Below are 21607 nucleotides of genomic sequence, written 5' to 3' on the forward strand. Positions count from 1 at the left end.
AATTGTACACGTACCCGGCTACTTTCAACACCATTTCCTGCACTGATATTTTTACCTCCATTTTTCTATTTTTTTTTTTTTTTTTTGCTGGAAATTCCGTCAATACCTGCCAGCCTTTAAGAGACATCATGCAGCCAGGCATCTCGGCTTGCGGCCACACCATCCTGAACGCGCCCGATCTCGTCAGATCTCGGAAGCTAAACGGGGCAGGACCTGGTCAGTACATGAAAGTGATACCTCCTGGAAATACCTAGTGCTGCAAGCTTTTACGTCTCCTGGGTAACTTTATCGTAGCTCTTAATACTCTCTCTCTGTCTGGAGGAGATATAATTGAAGTATTGTACACGTATCCAGCTACTGTCAACACCCTTTGCTGCACTGATATTTTTCCATCCATTTTTCTTTTTTCTTTTTTTCTTTTTTTTTTTTTGCTGGAAGTTCCGTCAATACCCGCCAACCTTTAAGAGACATCATGCAGCCAGGCCTTTCGGCTTGTGGCCACACCGTCCTGAATGCGCCCGATCTCGTCAGATCTCGGAAGCTAAACGGGGCAGGGCCTGGTCAGTACTTGGATGGGAGACCTCCTAGAAATACCAGGTGCTGCAAGCTTTTTACGTCTCCTGGGTAACTTCATCGTAGCTCTTAATACTCTCTTTCTGTCTCCAGGAGATATAATTGAAGAATTGTACACGTACCCGGCTACTTTCAACACCCTTTGCTGCACTGGTATATTTCCCTCTATTTTTCTTTTTTTTTTTGCTGGCAGTTCCGTCAATACCCGCCAGCCTTTAAGAGACATCATGCAGCCAGGCATCTCGGCTTGCGGCCACACCATCCTGAACGCGCCCGATCTTCTCAGATCTCGGAAGCTAAATGGGGCAGGGCCTGGTCAGTACTTGGATGGGAGACCTCCTAGAAATACCAGGTGCTGCAAGCTTTTTACGTCTCCTGGGTAACTTCATCGTAGCTCTTAATACTCTCTTTCTGTCTCCAGGAGATATAATTGAAGAATTGTACACGTACCCGGCTACTTTCAACACCCTTTGCTGCACTGGTATATTTCCCTCCATTTTTCTTTATCCATTTTTTTTTTGCTGGCAGTTCCATCAATACCCGTCAGCCTTTAAGAGACATCATGCAGCCAGGCCTCTTGGCTTGCGGCCACACCGTCCTGAACGCGCCCAATCTCATCAGATCTCGGAAGCTAAACGGGGCAGGTCCTGGTCAGTACTTGGATGGGTGACCTCCTGGAAATACCAGGTGCTGCTAGCTTTTTCGTCTCCTGGGTAACTTTATCGTAGCTCTTAATACTCTCTTTCAGTCTGCAGGAGATATAATTGAAGTATTGTACACGTACCCGGCTACTGTCAACACCCTTTGCTGCACTGATATTTTTCCATCCATTTTTCTTTTTTCTTTTTTTGTTTTTTTTTTTTGCTGGAAGTTCCGTCAATACCCGCCAACCTTTAAGAGACATCATGCAGCCAGGCCTTTCGGCTTGTGGCCACACCGTCCTGAACGCGCCCGATCTCGTCAGATCTCGGAAGCTAAACGGGGCAGGGCCTGGTCAGTACTTGGATGGGAGACCTCCTAGAAATACCGGGTGCTGCAAGCTTTTTACGTCTCCTGGGTAACTTCATCGTAGCTCTTAATACTCTCTTTCTGTCTCCAGGAGATATAATTGAAGAATTGTACACGTACCCGGCTACTTTCAACACCCTTTCCTGCACTGATATTTTTACCTCCATTTTTCTATTTTTTTTTTTTTTTTTTGCTGGAAATTCCGTCAATACCCGCCAGCCTTTAAGAGACATCATGCAGCCAGGCATCTCGGCTTGCGGCCACACCATCCTGAACGCGCCCGATCTCGTCAGATCTCGGAAGCTAAACGGAGCAGGACCTGGTCAGTACATGAAAGTGATACCTCCTGGAAATACCTAGTGCTGCAAGCTTTTACGTCTCCTGGGTAACTTTATCGTAGCTCTTAAAACTCTCTCTCTGTCTGGAGGAGATATAATTGAAGTATTGTACACGTATCCAGCTACTGTCAACACCCTTTGCTGCACTGATATTTTTCCATCCATTTTTCTTTTTTCTTTTTTTCTTTTTTTTTTTTGCTGGAAGTTCCGTCAATACCCGCCAACCTTTAAGAGACATCATGCAGCCAGGCCTTTCGGCTTGTGGCCACACCGTCCTGAATGCGCCCGATCTCGTCAGATCTCGGAAGCTAAACGGGGCAGAGCCTGGTCAGTACTTGGATGGGAGACCTCCTAGAAATACCAGGTGCTGCAAGCTTTTTACGTCTCCTGGGTAACTTCATCGTAGCTCTTAATACTCTCTTTCTGTCTCCAGGAGATATAATTGAAGAATTGTACACGTACCCGGCTACTTTCAACACCCTTTGCTGCACTGGTATATTTCCCTCTATTTTTCTTTTTTTTTTTGCTGGAAGTTCCGTCAATACCCGCCAGCCTTTAAGAGACATCATGCAGCCAGGCATCTCGGCTTGCGGCCACACCATCCTGAACGCGCCCGATCTTCTCAGATCTCGGAAGCTAAACGGGGCAGGGCCTGGTCAGTACTTGGATGGGAGACCTCCTAGAAATACCAGGTGCTGCAAGCTTTTTACGTCTCCTGGGTAACTTCATCGTAGCTCTTAATACTCTCTTTCTGTCTCCAGGAGATATAATTGAAGAATTGTACACGTACCCGGCTACTTTCAACACCCTTTGCTGCACTGGTATATTTCCCTCTATTTTTCTTTTTTTTTTTTGCTGGCAGTTCCGTCAATACCCGCCAGCCTTTAAGAGACATCATGCAGCCAGGCATCTCGGCTTGCGGCCACACCATCCTGAACGCGCCCGATCTCGTCAGATCTCGGAAGCTAAACGGGGCAGGACCTGGTCAGTACATGAAAGTGAGACCTCCTGGAAGTACCTAGTGCTGCAAGCTTTTACGTCTCCTGGGTAACTTTATCGTAGCTCTTAATACTCTCTCTCTGTCTGGAGGAGATATAATTGAAGTATTGTACACGTATCCAGCTACTGTCAACACCCTTTGCTGCACTGATATTTTTCCATCCATTTTTCTTTTTTTTTTTTTTTTTTTTTTTTTTGCTGGAAGTTCCGTCAATACCCGCCAACCTTTAAGAGACATCATGCAGCCAGGCCTCTTGGCTTGCGGCCACACCGTCCTGAACGTGCCCGATCTCGTAAGATCTCGGAAGCTGAAAGGGGCAGGACCTGGTCAGTACTTGGATGGGAGACCTCCTGGAAATACCTGGTGCTGCAAGCTTTTACGTCTCCTGGGTAACTTTATCGTAGCTTTTAATTCTCTCTCTCTGTCTGGAGGAGATATAATTGAAGTATTGTACACGTATCCAGCTACTGTCAACACCCTTTGCTGCACTGATATTTTTCCATCCATTTTTCTTTTTTCTTTTTTTCTTTTTTTTTTTTGCTGGAAGTTCCGTCAATACCCGCCAACCTTTAAGAGACATCATGCAGCCAGGCCTTTCGGCTTGTGGCCACACCGTCCTGAATGCGCCCGATCTCGTCAGATCTCGGAAGCTAAACGGGGCAGGGCCTGGTCAGTACTTGGATGGGAGACCTCCTAGAAATACCAGGTGCTGCAAGCTTTTTACGTCTCCTGGGTAACTTCATCGTAGCTCTTAATACTCTCTTTCTGTCTCCAGGAGATATAATTGAAGAATTGTACACGTACCCGGCTACTTTCAACACCCTTTGCTGCACTGGTATATTTCCCTCTATTTTTCTTTTTTTTTTTTTGCTGGCAGTTCCGTCAATACCCGCCAGCCTTTAAGAGACATCATGCAGCCAGGCATCTCGGCTTGCGGCCACACCATCCTGAACGCGCCCGATCTCGTCAGATCTCGGAAGCTAAACGGGGCAGGACCTGGTCAGTACATGAAAGTGAGACCTCCTGGAAGTACCTAGTGCTGCAAGCTTTTACGTCTCCTGGGTAACTTTATCGTAGCTCTTAATACTCTCTCTCTGTCTGGAGGAGATATAATTGAAGTATTGTACACGTATCCAGCTACTGTCAACACCCTTTGCTGCACTGATATTTTTCCATCCATTTTTCTTTTTTTTTTTTTTTTTTTTTTTTTTGCTGGAAGTTCCGTCAATACCCGCCAACCTTTAAGAGACATCATGCAGCCAGGCCTCTTGGCTTGCGGCCACACCGTCCTGAACGTGCCCGATCTCGTAAGATCTCGGAAGCTAAACGGGGCAGGACCTGGTCAGTACTTGGATGGGAGACCTCCTGGAAATACCTGGTGCTGCAAGCTTTTACGTCTCCTGGGTAACTTTATCGTAGCTTTTAATTCTCTCTTTCTGTCTGGAGGAGATATAATTGAAGAATTGTACACGTACCCAGCTACTGTCAATACCCTTTGCTGCACTGATATTTTTCCATCCATTTTTCTTTTTTTTTTTTTTTTTTTTTTTTTTTTTGCTGGAAGTTCCGTCAATACCCGTCAACCTTTAAGAGACATCATGCAGCCAGGCCTTTCGGCTTGTGGCCACACCGTCCTGAATGCGCCCGATCTCGTCAGATCTCGGAAGCTAAACGGGGCAGGGCCTGGTCAGTACTTGGATGGGAGACCTCCTAGAAATACCAGGTGCTGCAAGCTTTTTACGTCTCCTGGGTAACTTCATCGTAGCTCTTAATACTCTCTTTCTGTCTCCAGGAGATATAATTGAAGAATTGTACACGTACCCGGCTACTTTCAACACCCTTTGCTGCACTGGTATATTTCCCTCTATTTTTCTTTTTTTTTTTGCTGGCAGTTCCGTCAATACCCGCCAGCCTTTAAGAGACATCATGCAGCCAGGCATCTCGGCTTGCGGCGACACCATCCTGAACGCGCCCGATCTTGTCAGATCTCGGGAAGCTAAACGGGGCAGGGCCTGGTCAGTACTTGGATGGGAGACCTCCTAGAAATACCAGGTGCTGCAAGCTTTTTACGTCTCCTGGGTAACTTCATCGTACCTCTTAATACTCTCTTTCTGTCTCCAGGAGATATAATTGAAGAATTGTACACGTACCCGGCTACTTTCAACACCCTTTGCTGCACTGGTATATTTCCCTCTATTTTTCTTTTTTTTTTTTGCTGGCAGTTCCGTCAATACCCGCCAGCCTTTAAGAGACATCATGCAGCCAGGCATCTCGGCTTGCGGCCACACCATCCTGAACGCGCCCGATCTCGTCAGATCTCGGAAGCTAAACGGGGCAGGACCTGGTCAGTACATGAAAGTGAGACCTCCTGGAAATACCTAGTGCTGCAAGCTTTTACGTCTCCTGGGTAACTTTATCGTAGCTCTTAATAATCTCTCTCTGTCTGGAGGAGATATAATTGAAGTATTGTACACGTATCCAGCTACTGTCAACACCCTTTGCTGCACTGATATTTTTCCATCCATTTTTCTTTTTTCTTTTTTTTTTTTTTTTTTTTGCTGGAAGTTCCGTCAATACCCGCCAACCTTTAAGAGACATCATGCAGCCAGGCCTCTTGGCTTGCGGCCACACTGTCCTGAACGTGCCCGATCTCGTAAGATCTCGGAAGCTAAACGGGGCAGGACCTGGTCAGTACTTGGATGGGAGACCTCCTGGAAATACCTGGTGCTGCAAGCTTTTACGTCTCCTGGGTAACTTTATCATAGCTCTTAATTCTCTCTTTCTGTCTGGAGGAGATATAATTGAAGAATTGTACACGTACCCAGCTACTGTCAATACCCTTTGCTGCACTGATATTTTTCCATCCATTTTTCTTTTTTTTTTTTTTTTTGCTGGAAGTTCCGTCAATACCCGCCAACCTTTAAGAGACATCATGCAGCCAGACATCTCGGCTTGCGGCCACGCCGTCCTGAACGCGCCCGATCTTGTCAGATCTCGGAAGCTAAACGGGGCAGGACCTGGTCAGTACTTAAATGTGAGACCTCCTGGAAATACCAGGTGCTGCCAGCTTTTTACGTCTCCTGGGGAACTTCATCGTAGCTCTTAATACTCTCTTTCTGTCTGGAGAAGATATAATTGAAGAATTGTACACGTACCCGGCTACTTTCAACACCCTTTCCTGCACTGATATTTTTCCCTCCATTTTTCTTTTTTCTTTTATTTCTTGCTGGAAGTTCCATCAATACCCTCCAGCCTTTAAGAGACATCATGCAGCCAGGCCTCTTGGCTTGAGGCCACACCGTCCTGAAGATGCAAAATCTCGTCAGATCTCGGAAGAAAAACTGGGCAGGGTCTGGTCAGTAATTGGATGGGTGACCTCCTGGAAATACCAGGTGCTGAAAGCTTTTTACATCTCCTGGGTAACTTCAGCATAGCTCTTAATACTCTCATTCAGTCTGGAGGAGATATAATTGAAGAATTGTACATGTACCCGGCTACTTTCAACAGCCTTTGCTGTACTGATATTTTTCCCTCCATTTTCCATTTTTTTTTTTTTTTTTTTGCTGGAAGTTCCGTCAATACCCGCCAGCCTTTAAGAGACATCATGCAGCCAGGCCTCTCGGCTTGCGGCCACACCGTCCTGAACGCGCCCCATCTCATCAGATTTCGGAAGCTAACGGGGCAGGGCCTGGTCAGTACTTGGATGGGTGACCTCCTGGAAATACCAGGTGCTGCAAGCTTTTTACGTCTCCTGGGTAACTTCATCATAGCTCTTAATACTCTCTTTCAGTCTGTAGGAGATATTATTGAAGAATTGTACACGTACCCGGCTACTTTCAAAACCCTTTGCTGCACTGATATTTTTCCCTCCATTTTTCTTTTTTCTTTTTTTTTTTGCTGTAAGTTCCGTCAATACCCGCCAGCCTTAAAGAGACATCATGCAGCCGTGCCTCTCGGCTTTCGGCCACACCGTCCTGAATGCGCATGATATCGTCAGATCTCGGAAGCTAAACGGGGCAGGACCTGGTCAGTACTTGAATGTGAGACCTCCTGGAAATACCAGGTGCTGCAAACTTTTACGTCTCCTGGGTAACTTTATCGTAGCTCTTAATACTCTCTTTCAGTCTGCAGGAGATATAATTGAAGAATTGTACACGTACCCGGCTACTTTCAACACCCTTTCCTGCACTGATATTTTTCCCTCCATTTTTCTATTTTTTTTTTTTTTTTTTTTTGCTGGAAGTTCCGTCAATACCCGCCAACCTTTAAGAGACATCATGCAGCCAGGCCTTTCGGCTTGTGGCCACACCGTCCTGAATGCGCCCGATCTCGTCAGATCTCGGAAGCTAAACGGGGCAGGGCCTGGTCAGTACTTGGATGGGAGACCTCCTAGAAATACCAGGTGCTGCAAGCTTTTTACGTCTCCTGGGAAACTTCATCGTAGCTCTTAATACTCTCTATCTGTCTGGAGGAGATATAATTGAACAATTGTACACGTACCCGGCTACTTTCAACACCCTTTGCTGCACTGGTATATTTCCCTCTATTTTTCTTTTTTTTTTTTGCTGGCAGTTCTGTCAATACCCGCCAGCCTTTAAGAGACATCATGCAGCCAGGCATCTCGGCTTGCGGCCACACCATCCTGAACGCGCCCGATCTCGTCAGATCTCGGAAGCTAAACGGGGCAGGACCTGGTCAGTACATGAATGTGAGACCTCCTGGAAATACCTAGTGCTGCAAGCTTTTACGTCTCCTGGGTAACTTTATCGTAGCTCTTAATACTCTCTCTCTGTCTGGAGGAGATATAATTGAAGTATTGTACACGTACCCGGCTACTGTCAACACCCTTTGCTGCACTGATATTTTTCCATCCATTTTTCTTTTTTCTTTTTTTCTTTTATTTTTTTGCTGGAAGTTCCGTCAATACCCGCCAACCTTTAAGAGACATCATGCAGCCAGGGCTTTCGGCTTGTGGACACACCGTCCTGAATGCGCCCGATCTCGTCAGATCTCGGAAGCTAAACGGTGCAGGGCCTGGTCAGTACTTGGATGGGAGACCTCCTAGAAATACCAGGTGCTGCAAGCTTTTTACGTCTCCTGGGTAACTTCATCGTAGCTCTTAATACTCTCTTTCTGTCTCCAGGAGATATAATTGAAGAATTGTACACGTACCCGGCTACTTTCAACACCCTTTGCTGCGCTGGTATATTTCCCTCTATTTTTCTTTTTTTTTTTTGCTGGCAGTTCCGTCAATACCCGCCAGCCTTTAAGAGACATCATGCAGCCAGACATCTCGGCTTGCGGCCACACCGTCCTGAACGCGCCCGATCTTGTCAGATCTCGGAAGCTAAACGGGGCAGGACCTGGTCAGTACTTAAATGTGAGACCTCCTGGAAATACCAGGTGCTGCCAGCTTTTTACGTCTCCTGGGGAACTTCATCGTAGCTCTTAATACTCTCTTTCTGTCTGGAGAAGATATAATTGAAGAATTGTACACGTACCCGGCTACTTTCAACACCCTTTGCTTCACTGGTATTTTTCCCTCTATTTTTCTTTTTTTTTTTTGCTGGCAGTTCCGTCAATACCCGCCAGCCTTTAAGAGACATCATGCAGCCAGGCATCTTGGCTTGCGGCCACACCATCCTGAACGCGCCCGATCTCGTCAGATCTCGGAAGCTAAACGGGGCAGGGCCTGGTCAGTACTTGGATGGGAGACCTCCTAGAAATACCAGGTGCTGCAAGCTTTTTACGTCTCCTGGGTAACTTCATCGTAGCTCTTAATACTCTCTATCTGTCCGGAGGAGATATAATTTAAGTATTGTACACGTACCCAGCTACTGTCAACACCCTTTGCTGCACTGATATTTTTCCATCCATTTTTTTTTTTTTTTTTTTTTTTTTTTTTTTGCTTGAAGTTCTGTCAATACCCGCCAGCCTTTAAGAGACATCATGCAGCCAGGCCTCTTGGCTTGTAGTCACACCGTCCTGAACGCGCCCGATCATATCAGATTTCGGAAGCTAAACGGGGCAGGGCCTGGTCAGTACTTGGATGTGTGACCTCCTGGAAATACCAGGTGCTGCAAGCTTTTTACTTCTCCTGGGTAACTTCATCGTAGCTCTTAATACTCTCTTTCTTTCTCCAGGAGATATAATTGAAGAATTGTACACGTACCCGGCTACTTTCAACACCCTGTGCTGCACTGGTATATTTCCCTCTATTTTTCTTTTTTTTTTTTGCTGGCAGTTCCGTCAATACCCGCCAGCCTTTAAGAGACATCATGCAGCCAGGCATCTCGGCTTGCGGCCACACCATCCTGAACGCGCCCGATCTCGTCAGATCTCGGAAGCTAAACGGGGCAGGACCTGGTCAGTACATGAATGTGAGACCTCCTGGAAATACCTGGTGCTGCAAGCTTTTACGTCTCCTGGGTAACTTTATCGTAGCTCTTAATACTCTCTATCTGTCTGGAGGAGATATAATTGAAGTATTGTACACGTACCCGGCTACTTTCAAAACCCATTACTGGACTGATATTTTTCCCTCCATTTTTCTTTTTCTTTTTTTTTTTTTTTTTTTTTTGCTGGAAGTTCCGTCAATACCCGCCAGCCATTAAGAGACATCATGTAGCCAGGCTTCTCGGCTTGCGGCCACACCGTCCTGAATGCGCCCGATCTCGTCAGATCTCGGAAGCTAAACGGGTCAGGGCCTGGTCAGTACTTGGATGGGAGACCTCCTAGAAATACCAGGTGCTGCAAGCTTTTTACGTCTCCTGGGTAACTTCATCGTAGCTCTTAATACTCTCTTTCTGTCTGGAGGAGATATAATTGAAGAATTGTACACGTACTAGGCTACTTTCAACAGCCTTTGCTGCACTGATATTTTTCCCTCCATTTTTCTTTTTATTTTATTTTTTTGCTGGAAGTTCCGTCAATATCCGCCAGCCTTTAAGAGACATCATGCAGCCAAGCCTCTTGGCTTGTAGTCACACCGTCCTGAACGCGCCCGATCATATCAGATTTCGGAAGCTAAACGGGGCAGGGCCTGGTCAGTACTTGGATGTGTGACCTCCTGGAAATACCAGGTGCTGCAAGCTTTTTACGTCTCCTGGGTAACTTCATCGTAGCTCTTAATACTCTCTTTCTTTCTCCAGGAGATATAATTGAAGAATTGTACACGTACCCGGCTACTTTCAACACCCTGTGCTGCACTGGTATATTTCCCTCTATTTTTCTTTTTTTTTTTTGCTGGCAGTTCCGTCAATACCCGCCAGCCTTTAAGAGACATCATGCAGCCAGGCATCTCGGCTTGCGGCCACACCATCCTGAACGCGCCCGATCTCGTCAGATCTCGGAAGCTAAACGGGGCAGGACCTGGTCAGTACATGAATGTGAGACCTCCTGGAAATACCTGGTGCTGCAAGCTTTTACTTCTCCTGGGTAACTTTATCGTAGCTCTTAATACTCTCTATCTGTCTGGAGGAGATATAATTGAAGTATTGTACACGTACCCGGCTACTTTCAAAACCCATTACTGCACTGATATTTTTCCCTCCATTTTTCTTTTTCTTTTTTTTTTTTTTTTTTTTTTGCTGGAAGTTCCGTCAATACCCGCCAGCCATTAAGAGACATCACGTAGCCAGGCCTCTCGGCTTGCGGCCACACCGTCCTGAATGCGCCCGATCTCGTCAGATCTCGGAAGCTAAACGGGGCAGGGCCTGGTCAGTACTTGGATGGGAGACCTCCTAGAAATACCAGGTGCTGCAAACTTTTTACGTCTCCTGGGTAACTTCATCGTAGCTCTTAATACTCTCTTTCTGTCTCCAGGAGATATAATTGAAGAATTGTACACGTACCCGGCTACTTTCAACACCCTTTGCTCTACTGGTATATTTCCCTCTATTTTTCTTTTTTTTTTTTGCTGGAAATTCCGACAATACCCGCTAGCCTTTAAGAGACATCATGCAGCCAGACATCTCGGCTTGCGGCCACACCGTCCTGAACGCGCCCGATCTTGTCAGATCTCGGAAGCTAAACGGGGCAGGACCTGGTCAGTACTTAAATGTGAGACCTCCTGGAAATACCAGGTGCTGCCAGCTTTTTACGTCTCCTGGGGAACTTCATCGTAGCTCTTAATACTCTCTTTCTGTCTGGAGAAGATATAATTGAAGAATTGTACACGTACCCGGCTACTTTCAACACCCTGTGCTGCACTGGTATATTTCCCTCTATTTTTCTTTTTTTTTTTTGCTGGCAGTTCCGTCAATACCCGCCAGCCTTTAAGAGACATCATGCAGCCAGGCATCTCGGCTTGCGGCCACACCATCCTGAACGCGCCCGATCTCGTCAGATCTCGGAAGCTAAACGGGGCAGGACCTGGTCGGTACATGAATGTGAGACCTCCTGGAAATACCTGGTGCTGCAAGCTTTTACGTCTCCTGGGTAACTTTATCGTAGCTCTTAATACTCTCTATCTGTCTGGGGGAGATATAATTGAAGTATTGTACACGTACCCGGCTACTTTCAAAACCCATTACTGGACTGATATTTTTCCCTCCATTTTTCTTTTTCTTTTTTTTTTTTTTTTTTTTTTTGCTGGAAGTTCCGTCAATACCCGCCAGCCATTAAGAGACATCATGTAGCCAGGCTTCTCGGCTTGCGGCCACACCGTCCTGAATGCGCCCGATCTCGTCAGATCTCGGAAGCTAAACGGGGCAGGGCCTGGTCAGTACTTGGATGGGAGACCTCCTAGAAATACCAGGTGCTGCAAGCTTTTTACGTCTCCTGGGTAACTTCATCGTAGCTCTTAATACTCTCTTTCTGTCTGGAGGAGATATAATTGAAGAATTGTACACGTACTAGGCTACTTTCAACAGCCTTTGCTGCACTGATATTTTTCCCTCCATTTTTCTTTTTATTTTATTTTTTTGCTGGAAGTTCCGTCAATATCCGCCAGCCTTTAAGAGACATCATGCAGCCAGGCCTCTTGGCTTGTAGTCACACCGTCCTGAACGCGCCCGATCATATCAGATTTCGGAAACTAAACGGGGCAGGGCCTGGTCAGTACTTGGATGTGTGACCTCCTGGAAATACCAGGTGCTGCAAGCTTTTTACGTCTCCTGGGTAACTTCATCGTAGCTCTTAATACTCTCTTTCTTTCTCCAGGAGATATAATTGAAGAATTGTACATGTACCCGACTACTTTCAACACCCTGTGCTGCACTGGTATATTTCCCTCTATTTTTCTTTTTTTTTTTTGCTGGCAGTTCCGTCAATACCCGCCAGCCTTTAAGAGACATCATGCAGCCAGGCATCTCGGCTTGCGGCCACACCATCCTGAACGCGCCCGATCTCGTCAGATCTCGGAAGCTAAACGGGGCAGGACCTGGTCAGTACATGAATGTGAGACCTCCTGGAAATACCTGGTGCTGCAAGCTTTTACTTCTCCTGGGTAACTTTATCGTAGCTCTTAATACTCTCTATCTGTCTGGAGGAGATATAATTGAAGTATTGTACACGTACCCGGCTACTTTCAAAACCCATTACTGCACTGATATTTTTCCCTCCATTTTTCTTTTTCTTTTTTTTTTTTTTTTTTTTTTTGCTGGAAGTTCCGTCAATACCCGCCAGCCATTAAGAGACATCATGTAGCCAGGCCTCTCGGCTTGCGGCCACACCGTCCTGAATGCGCCCGATCTCGTCAGATCTCGGAAGCTAAACGGGGCAGGGCCTGGTCAGTACTTGCATGGGAGACTTCCTAGAAATACCAGGTGCTGCAAGCTTTTTACGTCTCCTGGGTAACTTCATCGTAGCTCTTAATACTCTCTTTCTGTCTCCAGGAGATATAATTGAAGAATTGTACACGTACCCGGCTACTTTCAACACCCTTTGCTGCACTGGTATATTTCCCTCTATTTTTCTTTTTTTTTTTTGCTGGCAGTTCTGTCAATACCCGCCAGCCTTTAAGAGACATCATGCAGCCAGGCATCTCGGCTTGCGGCCACACCATCCTGAACGCGCCCGATCTCGTCAGATCTCGGAAGCTAAACGGTGCAGGACCTGGTCAGTACATGAATGTGAGACCTCCTGGAAATACCTAGTGCTGCAAGCTTTTACGTCTCCTGGGTAACTTTATTGTAGCTCTTAATACTCTCTCTCTGTCTGGAGGAGATATAATTGAAGTATTGTACACGTACCCGGCTACTGTCAACACCCTTTGCTGCACTGATATTTTTCCATCCATTTTTCTTTTTTCTTTTTTTCTTTTATTTTTTTGCTGGAAGTTCCGTCAATACCCGCCAACCTTTAAGAGACATCATGCAGCCAGGGCTTTCGGCTTGTGGACACACCGTCCTGAATGCGCCCGATCTCGTCAGATCTCGGAAGCTAAACGGTGCAGGGCCTGGTCAGTACTTGGATGGGAGACCTCCTAGAAATACCAGGTGCTGCAAGCTTTTTACGTCTCCTGGGTAACTTCATCGTAGCTCTTAATACTCTCTTTCTGTCTCCAGGAGATATAATTGAAGAATTGTACACGTACCCGGCTACTTTCAACACCCTTTGCTGCACTGGTATATTTCCCTCTATTTTTCTTTTTTTTTTTTGCTGGCAGTTCCGTCAATACCCGCCAGCCTTTAAGAGACATCATGCAGCCAGACATCTCGGCTTGCGGCCACACCGTCCTGAACGCGCCCGATCTTGTCAGATCTCGGAAGCTAAACGGGGCAGGACCTGGTCAGTACTTAAATGTGAGACCTCCTGGAAATACCAGGTGCTGCCAGCTTTTTACGTCTCCTGGGGAACTTCATCGTAGCTCTTAATACTCTCTTTCTGTCTGGAGAAGATATAATTGAAGAATTGTACACGTACCCGGCTACTTTCAACACCCTTTGCTGCACTGGTATTTTTCCCTCTATTTTTCTTTTTTTTTTTTGCTGGCAGTTCCGGCAATACCCGCCAGCCTTTAAGAGACATCATGCAGCCAGGCATCTTGGCTTGCGGCCACACCATCCTGAACGCGCCCGATCTCGTCAGATCTCGGAAGCTAAACGGGGCAGGACCTGGTCAGTACATGAATGTGAGACCTCCTGGAAATACCTAGTGCTGCAAGCTTTTACGTCTCCTGGGTAACTTTATTGTAGCTCTTAATACTCTCTCTCTGTCTGGAGGAGATATAATTGAAGTATTGTACACGTACCCGGCTACTGTCAACACCCTTTGCTGCACTGATATTTTTCCATCCATTTTTCTTTTTTCTTTTTTTCTTTTATTTTTTTGCTGGAAGTTCCGTCAATACCCGCCAACCTTTAAGAGACATCATGCAGCCAGGGCTTTCGGCTTGTGGACACACCGTCCTGAATGCGCCCGATCTCGTCAGATCTCGGAAGCTAAACGGTGCAGGGCCTGGTCAGTACTTGGATGGGAGACCTCCTAGAAATACCAGGTGCTGCAAGCTTTTTACGTCTCCTGGGTAACTTCATCGTAGCTCTTAATACTCTCTTTCTGTCTCCAGGAGATATAATTGAAGAATTGTACACGTACCCGGCTACTTTCAACACCCTTTGCTGCACTGGTATATTTCCCTCTATTTTTCTTTTTTTTTTTTGCTGGCAGTTCCGTCAATACCCGCCAGCCTTTAAGAGACATCATGCAGCCAGACATCTCGGCTTGCGGCCACACCGTCCTGAACGCGCCCGATCTTGTCAGATCTCGGAAGCTAAACGGGGCAGGACCTGGTCAGTACTTAAATGTGAGACCTCCTGGAAATACCAGGTGCTGCCAGCTTTTTACGTCTCCTGGGGAACTTCATCGTAGCTCTTAATACTCTCTTTCTGTCTGGAGAAGATATAATTGAAGAATTGTACACGTACCCGGCTACTTTCAACACCCTGTGCTGCACTGGTATATTTCCCTCTATTTTTCTTTTTTTTTTTTGCTGGCAGTTCCGTCAATACCCGCCAGCCTTTAAGAGACATCATGCAGCCAGGCATCTCGGCTTGCGGCCACACCATCCTGAACGCGCCCGATCTCGTCAGATCTCGGAAGCTAAACGGGGCAGGACCTGGTCAGTACATGAATGTGAGACCTCCTGGAAATACCTGGTGCTGCAAGCTTTTACTTCTCCTGGGTAACTTTATCGTAGCTCTTAATACTCTCTATCTGTCTGGAGGAGATATAATTGAAGTATTGTACACGTACCCGGCTACTTTCAAAACCCATTACTGCACTGATATTTTTCCCTCCATTTTTCTTTTTCTTTTTTTTTTTTTTTTTTTTTTTGCTGGAAGTTCCGTCAATACCCGCCAGCCATTAAGAGACATCATGTAGCCAGGCCTCTCAGCTTGCGGCCACACCGTCCTGAATGCGCCCGATCTCGTCAGATCTCGGAAGCTAAACGGGGCAGGGCCTGGTCAGTACTTGGATGGGAGACCTCCTAGAAATACCAGGTGCTGCAAGCTTTTTACGTCTCCTGGGTAACTTCATCGTAGCTCTTAATACTCTCTTTCTGTCTCCAGGAGATATAATTGAAGAATTGTACACGTACCCGGCTACTTTCAACACCCTTTGCTGCACTGGTATATTTCCCTCTATTATTCTTTTTTTTTTTTGCTGGCAGTTCTGTCAATACCCGCCAGCCTTTAAGAGACATCATGCAGCCAGGCATCTCGGCTTGCGGCCACACCATCCTGAACGCGCCCGATCTCGTCAGATCTCGGAAGCTAAACGGGGCAGGACCTGGTCAGTACATGAATGTGAGACCTCCTGGAAATACCTAGTGCTGCAAGCTTTTACGTCTCCTGGGTAACTTTATTGTAGCTCTTAATACTCTCTCTCTGTCTGGAGGAGATATAATTGAAGTATTGTACACGTACCCGGCTACTGTCAACACCCTTTGCTGCACTGATATTTTTCCATCCATTTTTCTTTTTTCTTTTTTTCTTTTATTTTTTTGCTGGAAGTTCCGTCAATACCCGCCAACCTTTAAGAGACATCATGCAGCCAGGGCTTTCGGCTTGTGGACACACCGTCCTGAATGCGCCCGATCTCGTCAGATCTCGGAAGCTAAACGGTGCAGGGCCTGGTCAGTACTTGGATGGGAGACCTCCTAGAAATACCAGGTGCTGCAAGCTTTTTACGTCTCCTGGGTAACTTCATCGTAGCTCTTAATACTCTCTTTCTGTCTCCAGGAGATATAATTGAAGAATTGTACACGTACCCGGCTACTTTCAACACCCTTTGCTGCACTGGTATATTTCCCTCTATTTTTCTTTTTTTTTTTTGCTGGCAGTTCCGTCAATACCCGCCAGCCTTTAAGAGACATCATGCAGCCAGACATCTCGGCTTGCGGCCACACCGTCCTGAACGCGCCCGATCTTGTCAGATCTCGGAAGCTAAACGGGGCAGGACCTGGTCAGTACTTAAATGTGAGACCTCCTGGAAATACCAGGTGCTGCCAGCTTTTTACGTCTCCTGGGGAACTTCATCGTAGCTCTTAATACTCTCTTTCTGTCTGGAGAAGATATAATTGAAGAATTGTACACGTACCCGGCTACTTTCAACACCCTTTGCTGCACTGGTATTTTTCCCTCTATTTTTCTTTTTTTTTTTTGCTGGCAGTTCCGGCAATACCCGCCAGCCTTTAAGAGACATCATGCAGCCAGGCATCTTGGCTTGCGGCCACACCATCCTGAACGCGCCGGATCTCGTCAGATCTCGGAAGCTAAACGGGGCAGGACCTGGTCAGTACATGAATGTGAGACCTCCTGGAAATACCTAGTGCTGCAAGCTTTTACGTCTCCTGGGTAACTTTATTGTAGCTCTTAATACTCTCTCTCTGTCTGGAGGAGATATAATTGAAGTATTGTACACGTACCCGGCTACTGTCAACACCCTTTGCTGCACTGATATTTTTCCATCCATTTTTCTTTTTTCTTTTTTTCTTTTATTTTTTTGCTGGAAGTTCCGTCAATACCCGCCAACCTTTAAGAGACATCATGCAGCCAGGGCTTTCGGCTTGTGGACACACCGTCCTGAATGCGCCCGATCTCGTCAGATCTCGGAAGCTAAACGGTGCAGGGCCTGGTCAGTACTTGGATGGGAGACCTCCTAGAAATACCAGGTGCTGCAAGCTTTTTACGTCTCCTGGGTAACTTCATCGTAGCTCTTAATACTCTCTTTCTGTCTCCAGGAGATATAATTGAAGAATTGTACACGTACCCGGCTACTTTCAACACCCTTTGCTGCACTGGTATATTTCCCTCTATTTTTCTTTTTTTTTTTTGCTGGCAGTTCCGTCAATACCCGCCAGCCTTTAAGAGACATCATGCAGCCAGACATCTCGGCTTGCGGCCACACCGTCCTGAACGCGCCCGATCTTGTCAGATCTCGGAAGCTAAACGGGGCAGGACCTGGTCAGTACTTAAATGTGAGACCTCCTGGAAATACCAGGTGCTGCCAGCTTTTTACGTCTCCTGGGGAACTTCATCGTAGCTCTTAATACTCTCTTTCTGTCTGGAGAAGATATAATTGAAGAATTGTACACGTACCCGGCTACTTTCAACACCCTTTGCTGCACTGGTATTTTTCCCTCTATTTTTCTTTTTTTTTTTTGCTGGCAGTTCCGGCAATACCCGCCAGCCTTTAAGAGACATCATGCAGCCAGGCATCTTGGCTTGCGGCCACACCATCCTGAACGCGCCCGATCTCGTCAGATCTCGGAAGCTAAACGGGGCAGGGCCTGGTCAGTACTTGGATGGGAGACCTCCTAGAAATACCAGGTGCTGCAAGCTTTTTACGTCTCCTGGGTAACTTCATCGTAGCTCTTAATACTCTCTATCTGTCCGGAGGAGATATAATTTAAGTATTGTACACGTACCCAGCTACTGTCAACACCCTTTGCTGCACTGATATTTTTCCCTCCATTTTTCTTTTTATTTTATTTTTTTGCTGGAAGTTCCGTCAATATCCGCCAGCCTTTAAGAGACATCATGCAGCCAAGCCTCTTGGCTTGTAGTCACACCGTCCTGAACGCGCCCGATCATATCAGATTTCGGAAGCTAAACGGGGCAGGGCCTGGTCAGTACTTGGATGTGTGACCTCCTGGAAATACCAGGTGCTGCAAGCTTCTTACGTCTCCTGGGTAACTTCATCGTAGCTCTTAATACTCTCTTTCTTTCTCCAGGAGATATAATTGAAGAATTGTACACGTACCCGGCTACTTTCAACACCCTGTGCTGCACTGGTATATTTCCCTCTATTTTTCTTTTTTTTTTTTGCTGGCAGTTCCGTCAATACCCGCCAGCCTTTAAGAGACATCATGCAGCCAGGCATCTCGGCTTGCGGCCACACCATCCTGAACGCGCCCGATCTCGTCAGATCTCGGAAGCTAAACGGGGCAGGACCTGGTCAGTACATGAATGTGAGACCTCCTGGAAATACCTGGTGCTGCAAGCTTTTACTTCTCCTGGGTAACTTTATCGTAGCTCTTAATACTCTGTATCTGTCTGGAGGAGATATAATTGAAGTATTGTACACGTACCCGGCTACTTTCAAAACCCATTACTGCACTGATATTTTTCCCTCCATTTTTCTTTTTCTTTTTCTTTTTTTTTTTTTTTTGCTGGAAGTTCCGTCAATACCCGCCAGCCATTAAGAGACATCATGTAGCCAGGCCTCTCGGCTTGCGGCCACACCGTCCTGAATGCGCCCGATCTCGTCAGATCTCGGAAGCTAAACGGGGCAGGGCCTGGTCAGTACTTGGATGGGAGACCTACTAGAAATACCAGGTGCTGCAAACTTTTTACGTCTCCTGGGTAACTTCATCGTAGCTCTTAATACTCTCTTTCTGTCTCCAGGAGATATAATTGAAGAATTGTACACGTACCCGGCTACTTTCAACACCCTTTGCTGCACTGGTATATTTCCCTCTATTTTTCTTTTTTTTTTTTGCTGGAAATTCCGACAATACCCGCTAGCCTTTAAGAGACATCATGCAGCCAGACATCTCGGCTTGCGGCCACACCGTCCTGAACGCGCCCGATCTTGTCAGATCTCGGAAGCTAAACGGGGCAGGACCTGGTCAGTACTTAAATGTGAGACCTCCTGGAAATACCAGGTGCTGCCAGCTTTTTACGTCTCCTGGGGAACTTCATCGTAGCTCTTAATACTCTCTTTCTGTCTGGAGAAGATATAATTGAAGAATTGTACACGTACCCGGCAACTTTCAACACCCTGTGCTGCACTGGTATATTTCCCTCTATTTTTCTTTTTTTTTTTTGCTGGCAGTTCCGTCAATACCCGCCAGCCTTTAAGAGACATCATGCAGCCAGGCATCTCGGCTTGCGGCCACACCATCCTGAACGCGCCCGATCTCGTCAGATCTCGGAAGCTAAACGGGGCAGGGCCTGCTCAGTACATGAATGTGAGACCTCCTGGAAATACCTGGTGCTGCAAGCTTTTACGTCTCCTGGGTAACTTTATCGTAGCTCTTAATACTCTCTATCTGTCTGGAGGAGATATAATTGAAGTATTGTACACGTACCCGGCTACTTTCAAAACCCATTACTGGACTGATATTTTTCCCTCCATTTTTCTTTTTCTTTTTTTTTTTTTTTTTTTTTTTGCTGGAAGTTCCGTCAATACCCGCCAGCCATTAAGAGACATCATGTAGCCAGGCTTCTCGGCTTGCGGCCACACCGTCCTGAATGCGCCCGATCTCGTCAGATCTCGGAAGCTAAACGGGGCAGGGCCTGGTCAGTACTTGGATGGGAGACCTCCTAGAAATACCAGGTGCTGCAAGCTTTTTACGTCTCCTGGGTAACTTCATCGTAGCTCTTAATACTCTCTTTCTGTCTGGAGGAGATATAATTGAAGAATTGTACACGTACTAGGCTACTTTCAACAGCCTTTGCTGCACTGATATTTTTCCCTCCATTTTTCTTTTTATTTTATTTTTTTGCTGGAAGTTCCGTCAATATCCGCCAGCCTTTAAGAGACATCATGCAGCCAGGCCTCTTGGCTTGTAGTCACACCGTCCTGAACGCGCCCGATCATATCAGATTTCGGAAGCTAAACGGGGCAGGGCCTGGTCAGTACTTGGATGTGTGACCTCCTGGAAATACCAGGTGCTGCAAGCTTTTTACGTCTCCTGGGTAACTTCATCGTAGCTCTTAATACTCTCTTTCTTTCTCCAGGAGATATAATTGAAGAATTGTACACGTACCCGACTACTTTCAACACCCTGTGCTGCACTGGTATATTTCCCTCTATATTTCTTTTTTTTTTTTGCTGGCAGTTCCGTCAATACCCGCCAGCCTTTAAGAGACATCATGCAGCCAGGCATCTCGGCTTGCGGCCACACCATCCTGAACGCGCCCGATCTCGTCAGATCTCGGAAGCTAAACGGGGCAGGACCTGGTCAGTACATGAATGTGAGACCTCCTGGAAATACCTGGTGCTGCAAGCTTTTACTTCTCCTGGGTAACTTTATCGTAGCTCTTAATACTCTCTATCTGTCTGGAGGAGATATAATTGAAGTATTGTACACGTACCCGGCTACTTTCAAAACCCATTACTGCACTGATATTTTTCCCTCCATTTTTCTTTTTCTTTTTTTTTTTTTTTTTTTTTTTGCTGGAAGTTCCGTCAATACCCGCCAGCCATTAAGAGACATCATGTAGCCAGGCCTCTCGGCTTGCGGCCACACCGTCCTGAACGCGCCCGATCTCGTCAGATCTCGGAAGCTAAACGGGGCAGGGCCTGGTCAGTACTTGGATGGGAGACCTCCTAGAAATACCAGGTGCTGCCAGCTTTTTACGTCTCCTGGGGAACTTCATCGTAGCTCTTAATACTCTCTTTCTGTCTGGAGAAGATATAATTGAAGAATTGTACACGTACCCGGCTACTTTCAACACCCTTTGCTGCACTGGTATTTTTCCCTCTATTTTTCTTTTTTTTTTTTTCCGGCAGTTCCGTCAATACCCGCCAGCCTTTAAGAGACATCATGCAGCCAGGCATCTCGGCTTGCGGCCACACCATCCTGAACGCGCCCGATCTCGTCAGATCTCGGAAGCTAAACGGGGCAGGACCTGGTCAGTACATGAATGTGAGACCTCCTAGAAATACCAGGTGCTGCAAGCTTTTTACGTCTCCTGGGTAACTTCATCGTAGCTCTTAATACTCTCTTTCTGTCTCCAGGAGATATAATTGAAGAATTGTACACGTACCCGGCTACTTTCAACACCCTTTCCTGCACTGATATTTTTCCCTCCATTTTTCTATTTTTTTTTTTTTTTTTTTGCTGGAAATTCCGTCAATACCCGCCAGCCTTTAAGAGACGTCATGCAGCCAGACATCTCGGCTTGCGGCCACACCGTCCTGAACGCGCCCGATCTCGTCAGATCTCGGAAGCTAAACGGGGCAGGACCTGTTCAGTACTTGAATGTGAGACCTCCTGGAAATACCTGGTGCTGCAAGCTTTTACGTCTCCTGGGTAACTTTATCGTAGCTCTTAATACTCTCTATCTGTCTGGAGGAGATATAATTGAAGAATTGTACACGTACCTGGCTACCTTCAACACGCTTTGCTGCACTGATATTTTTCCCTCCATTTTTCTTTTTTCTTTTGTTTCTTGCTGGAAGTTCCATCAATACCCTCCAGCCTTTAAGAGACATCATGCAGCCAGGCCTCTTG

At 46.4% G+C, this 21607-nt stretch overlaps 18 non-coding genes and 44 pseudogenes across 18 annotated transcripts; all 62 read left to right on the forward strand.

Annotated features, from left to right (window-relative positions):
* Window positions 1–146: 146 nt before the first annotated feature.
* On the forward strand, window positions 147–265 carry LOC136726695 (uncharacterized; annotated as a pseudogene).
* Window positions 266–490: 225 nt separating this feature from the next.
* LOC136726807 (5S ribosomal RNA) lies at window positions 491–609 on the forward strand. The gene has a single exon (XR_010808235.1). It is a non-coding gene; the product is annotated as a 5S ribosomal RNA (ribosomal RNA).
* A 209-nt stretch (window positions 610–818) lies between these two features.
* On the forward strand, window positions 819–937 carry LOC136727120 (uncharacterized; annotated as a pseudogene).
* A 216-nt stretch (window positions 938–1153) lies between these two features.
* On the forward strand, window positions 1154–1272 carry LOC136727078 (uncharacterized; annotated as a pseudogene).
* A 224-nt stretch (window positions 1273–1496) lies between these two features.
* LOC136726920 (5S ribosomal RNA) lies at window positions 1497–1615 on the forward strand. The gene has a single exon (XR_010808296.1). It is a non-coding gene; the product is annotated as a 5S ribosomal RNA (ribosomal RNA).
* Window positions 1616–1833: 218 nt separating this feature from the next.
* LOC136726773 (uncharacterized) lies at window positions 1834–1952 on the forward strand (annotated as a pseudogene).
* A 224-nt stretch (window positions 1953–2176) lies between these two features.
* Window positions 2177–2295, forward strand: LOC136727030 (5S ribosomal RNA). Its single transcript, XR_010808396.1, has one exon. It is a non-coding gene; the product is annotated as a 5S ribosomal RNA (ribosomal RNA).
* Window positions 2296–2504: 209 nt separating this feature from the next.
* Window positions 2505–2623, forward strand: LOC136727023 (5S ribosomal RNA). The gene has a single exon (XR_010808390.1). It is a non-coding gene; the product is annotated as a 5S ribosomal RNA (ribosomal RNA).
* A 210-nt stretch (window positions 2624–2833) lies between these two features.
* LOC136726659 (uncharacterized) lies at window positions 2834–2952 on the forward strand (annotated as a pseudogene).
* A 223-nt stretch (window positions 2953–3175) lies between these two features.
* On the forward strand, window positions 3176–3294 carry LOC136727342 (uncharacterized; annotated as a pseudogene).
* A 224-nt stretch (window positions 3295–3518) lies between these two features.
* On the forward strand, window positions 3519–3637 carry LOC136726819 (5S ribosomal RNA). Its single transcript, XR_010808236.1, has one exon. It is a non-coding gene; the product is annotated as a 5S ribosomal RNA (ribosomal RNA).
* A 211-nt stretch (window positions 3638–3848) lies between these two features.
* LOC136726661 (uncharacterized) lies at window positions 3849–3967 on the forward strand (annotated as a pseudogene).
* Window positions 3968–4190: 223 nt separating this feature from the next.
* On the forward strand, window positions 4191–4309 carry LOC136726956 (5S ribosomal RNA). Its single transcript, XR_010808329.1, has one exon. It is a non-coding gene; the product is annotated as a 5S ribosomal RNA (ribosomal RNA).
* A 226-nt stretch (window positions 4310–4535) lies between these two features.
* On the forward strand, window positions 4536–4654 carry LOC136726832 (5S ribosomal RNA). Its single transcript, XR_010808237.1, has one exon. It is a non-coding gene; the product is annotated as a 5S ribosomal RNA (ribosomal RNA).
* Window positions 4655–4863: 209 nt separating this feature from the next.
* LOC136727254 (uncharacterized) lies at window positions 4864–4983 on the forward strand (annotated as a pseudogene).
* A 210-nt stretch (window positions 4984–5193) lies between these two features.
* LOC136726604 (uncharacterized) lies at window positions 5194–5312 on the forward strand (annotated as a pseudogene).
* A 224-nt stretch (window positions 5313–5536) lies between these two features.
* Window positions 5537–5655, forward strand: LOC136727055 (uncharacterized; annotated as a pseudogene).
* A 214-nt stretch (window positions 5656–5869) lies between these two features.
* On the forward strand, window positions 5870–5988 carry LOC136726586 (uncharacterized; annotated as a pseudogene).
* Window positions 5989–6541: 553 nt separating this feature from the next.
* On the forward strand, window positions 6542–6659 carry LOC136727288 (uncharacterized; annotated as a pseudogene).
* A 555-nt stretch (window positions 6660–7214) lies between these two features.
* LOC136726844 (5S ribosomal RNA) lies at window positions 7215–7333 on the forward strand. The gene has a single exon (XR_010808238.1). It is a non-coding gene; the product is annotated as a 5S ribosomal RNA (ribosomal RNA).
* A 210-nt stretch (window positions 7334–7543) lies between these two features.
* Window positions 7544–7662, forward strand: LOC136726489 (uncharacterized; annotated as a pseudogene).
* Window positions 7663–7886: 224 nt separating this feature from the next.
* LOC136727164 (uncharacterized) lies at window positions 7887–8005 on the forward strand (annotated as a pseudogene).
* Window positions 8006–8215: 210 nt separating this feature from the next.
* On the forward strand, window positions 8216–8334 carry LOC136726503 (uncharacterized; annotated as a pseudogene).
* Window positions 8335–8544: 210 nt separating this feature from the next.
* On the forward strand, window positions 8545–8663 carry LOC136727344 (5S ribosomal RNA). The gene has a single exon (XR_010808426.1). It is a non-coding gene; the product is annotated as a 5S ribosomal RNA (ribosomal RNA).
* Window positions 8664–8886: 223 nt separating this feature from the next.
* LOC136727309 (uncharacterized) lies at window positions 8887–9005 on the forward strand (annotated as a pseudogene).
* A 210-nt stretch (window positions 9006–9215) lies between these two features.
* LOC136727211 (uncharacterized) lies at window positions 9216–9334 on the forward strand (annotated as a pseudogene).
* A 225-nt stretch (window positions 9335–9559) lies between these two features.
* On the forward strand, window positions 9560–9678 carry LOC136726597 (5S ribosomal RNA). Its single transcript, XR_010808216.1, has one exon. It is a non-coding gene; the product is annotated as a 5S ribosomal RNA (ribosomal RNA).
* Window positions 9679–9894: 216 nt separating this feature from the next.
* Window positions 9895–10013, forward strand: LOC136727310 (uncharacterized; annotated as a pseudogene).
* Window positions 10014–10223: 210 nt separating this feature from the next.
* Window positions 10224–10342, forward strand: LOC136727212 (uncharacterized; annotated as a pseudogene).
* Window positions 10343–10567: 225 nt separating this feature from the next.
* Window positions 10568–10686, forward strand: LOC136726923 (5S ribosomal RNA). The gene has a single exon (XR_010808299.1). It is a non-coding gene; the product is annotated as a 5S ribosomal RNA (ribosomal RNA).
* A 210-nt stretch (window positions 10687–10896) lies between these two features.
* LOC136726504 (uncharacterized) lies at window positions 10897–11015 on the forward strand (annotated as a pseudogene).
* A 210-nt stretch (window positions 11016–11225) lies between these two features.
* LOC136727381 (uncharacterized) lies at window positions 11226–11344 on the forward strand (annotated as a pseudogene).
* Window positions 11345–11570: 226 nt separating this feature from the next.
* LOC136727146 (5S ribosomal RNA) lies at window positions 11571–11689 on the forward strand. The gene has a single exon (XR_010808407.1). It is a non-coding gene; the product is annotated as a 5S ribosomal RNA (ribosomal RNA).
* A 216-nt stretch (window positions 11690–11905) lies between these two features.
* LOC136726570 (uncharacterized) lies at window positions 11906–12024 on the forward strand (annotated as a pseudogene).
* A 210-nt stretch (window positions 12025–12234) lies between these two features.
* Window positions 12235–12353, forward strand: LOC136727213 (uncharacterized; annotated as a pseudogene).
* Window positions 12354–12579: 226 nt separating this feature from the next.
* Window positions 12580–12698, forward strand: LOC136727004 (5S ribosomal RNA). Its single transcript, XR_010808373.1, has one exon. It is a non-coding gene; the product is annotated as a 5S ribosomal RNA (ribosomal RNA).
* A 210-nt stretch (window positions 12699–12908) lies between these two features.
* On the forward strand, window positions 12909–13027 carry LOC136726645 (uncharacterized; annotated as a pseudogene).
* Window positions 13028–13251: 224 nt separating this feature from the next.
* Window positions 13252–13370, forward strand: LOC136727165 (uncharacterized; annotated as a pseudogene).
* A 210-nt stretch (window positions 13371–13580) lies between these two features.
* Window positions 13581–13699, forward strand: LOC136726505 (uncharacterized; annotated as a pseudogene).
* Window positions 13700–13909: 210 nt separating this feature from the next.
* On the forward strand, window positions 13910–14028 carry LOC136726490 (uncharacterized; annotated as a pseudogene).
* A 224-nt stretch (window positions 14029–14252) lies between these two features.
* On the forward strand, window positions 14253–14371 carry LOC136727166 (uncharacterized; annotated as a pseudogene).
* Window positions 14372–14581: 210 nt separating this feature from the next.
* On the forward strand, window positions 14582–14700 carry LOC136726506 (uncharacterized; annotated as a pseudogene).
* A 210-nt stretch (window positions 14701–14910) lies between these two features.
* LOC136727215 (uncharacterized) lies at window positions 14911–15029 on the forward strand (annotated as a pseudogene).
* A 226-nt stretch (window positions 15030–15255) lies between these two features.
* On the forward strand, window positions 15256–15374 carry LOC136727158 (5S ribosomal RNA). The gene has a single exon (XR_010808408.1). It is a non-coding gene; the product is annotated as a 5S ribosomal RNA (ribosomal RNA).
* A 210-nt stretch (window positions 15375–15584) lies between these two features.
* On the forward strand, window positions 15585–15703 carry LOC136726491 (uncharacterized; annotated as a pseudogene).
* A 224-nt stretch (window positions 15704–15927) lies between these two features.
* LOC136727167 (uncharacterized) lies at window positions 15928–16046 on the forward strand (annotated as a pseudogene).
* Window positions 16047–16256: 210 nt separating this feature from the next.
* Window positions 16257–16375, forward strand: LOC136726507 (uncharacterized; annotated as a pseudogene).
* A 210-nt stretch (window positions 16376–16585) lies between these two features.
* Window positions 16586–16704, forward strand: LOC136726686 (uncharacterized; annotated as a pseudogene).
* A 224-nt stretch (window positions 16705–16928) lies between these two features.
* Window positions 16929–17047, forward strand: LOC136727168 (uncharacterized; annotated as a pseudogene).
* Window positions 17048–17257: 210 nt separating this feature from the next.
* LOC136726508 (uncharacterized) lies at window positions 17258–17376 on the forward strand (annotated as a pseudogene).
* Window positions 17377–17586: 210 nt separating this feature from the next.
* LOC136727356 (5S ribosomal RNA) lies at window positions 17587–17705 on the forward strand. The gene has a single exon (XR_010808427.1). It is a non-coding gene; the product is annotated as a 5S ribosomal RNA (ribosomal RNA).
* Window positions 17706–17921: 216 nt separating this feature from the next.
* LOC136727311 (uncharacterized) lies at window positions 17922–18040 on the forward strand (annotated as a pseudogene).
* A 210-nt stretch (window positions 18041–18250) lies between these two features.
* LOC136727216 (uncharacterized) lies at window positions 18251–18369 on the forward strand (annotated as a pseudogene).
* Window positions 18370–18594: 225 nt separating this feature from the next.
* LOC136726998 (5S ribosomal RNA) lies at window positions 18595–18713 on the forward strand. The gene has a single exon (XR_010808367.1). It is a non-coding gene; the product is annotated as a 5S ribosomal RNA (ribosomal RNA).
* A 210-nt stretch (window positions 18714–18923) lies between these two features.
* Window positions 18924–19042, forward strand: LOC136726509 (uncharacterized; annotated as a pseudogene).
* A 210-nt stretch (window positions 19043–19252) lies between these two features.
* LOC136727291 (uncharacterized) lies at window positions 19253–19371 on the forward strand (annotated as a pseudogene).
* Window positions 19372–19597: 226 nt separating this feature from the next.
* LOC136727170 (5S ribosomal RNA) lies at window positions 19598–19716 on the forward strand. Its single transcript, XR_010808409.1, has one exon. It is a non-coding gene; the product is annotated as a 5S ribosomal RNA (ribosomal RNA).
* A 216-nt stretch (window positions 19717–19932) lies between these two features.
* Window positions 19933–20051, forward strand: LOC136727312 (uncharacterized; annotated as a pseudogene).
* Window positions 20052–20261: 210 nt separating this feature from the next.
* On the forward strand, window positions 20262–20380 carry LOC136727218 (uncharacterized; annotated as a pseudogene).
* Window positions 20381–20606: 226 nt separating this feature from the next.
* LOC136726935 (5S ribosomal RNA) lies at window positions 20607–20725 on the forward strand. Its single transcript, XR_010808310.1, has one exon. It is a non-coding gene; the product is annotated as a 5S ribosomal RNA (ribosomal RNA).
* A 210-nt stretch (window positions 20726–20935) lies between these two features.
* On the forward strand, window positions 20936–21054 carry LOC136727347 (uncharacterized; annotated as a pseudogene).
* Window positions 21055–21273: 219 nt separating this feature from the next.
* On the forward strand, window positions 21274–21392 carry LOC136727159 (uncharacterized; annotated as a pseudogene).
* The last annotated feature ends 215 nt before the right edge of the window (window positions 21393–21607 follow it).

Source organism: Amia ocellicauda, unplaced genomic scaffold (assembly GCF_036373705.1).
Source record: "Amia ocellicauda isolate fAmiCal2 unplaced genomic scaffold, fAmiCal2.hap1 HAP1_SCAFFOLD_26, whole genome shotgun sequence".
NCBI lineage: Eukaryota > Metazoa > Chordata > Actinopteri > Amiiformes > Amiidae > Amia > Amia ocellicauda.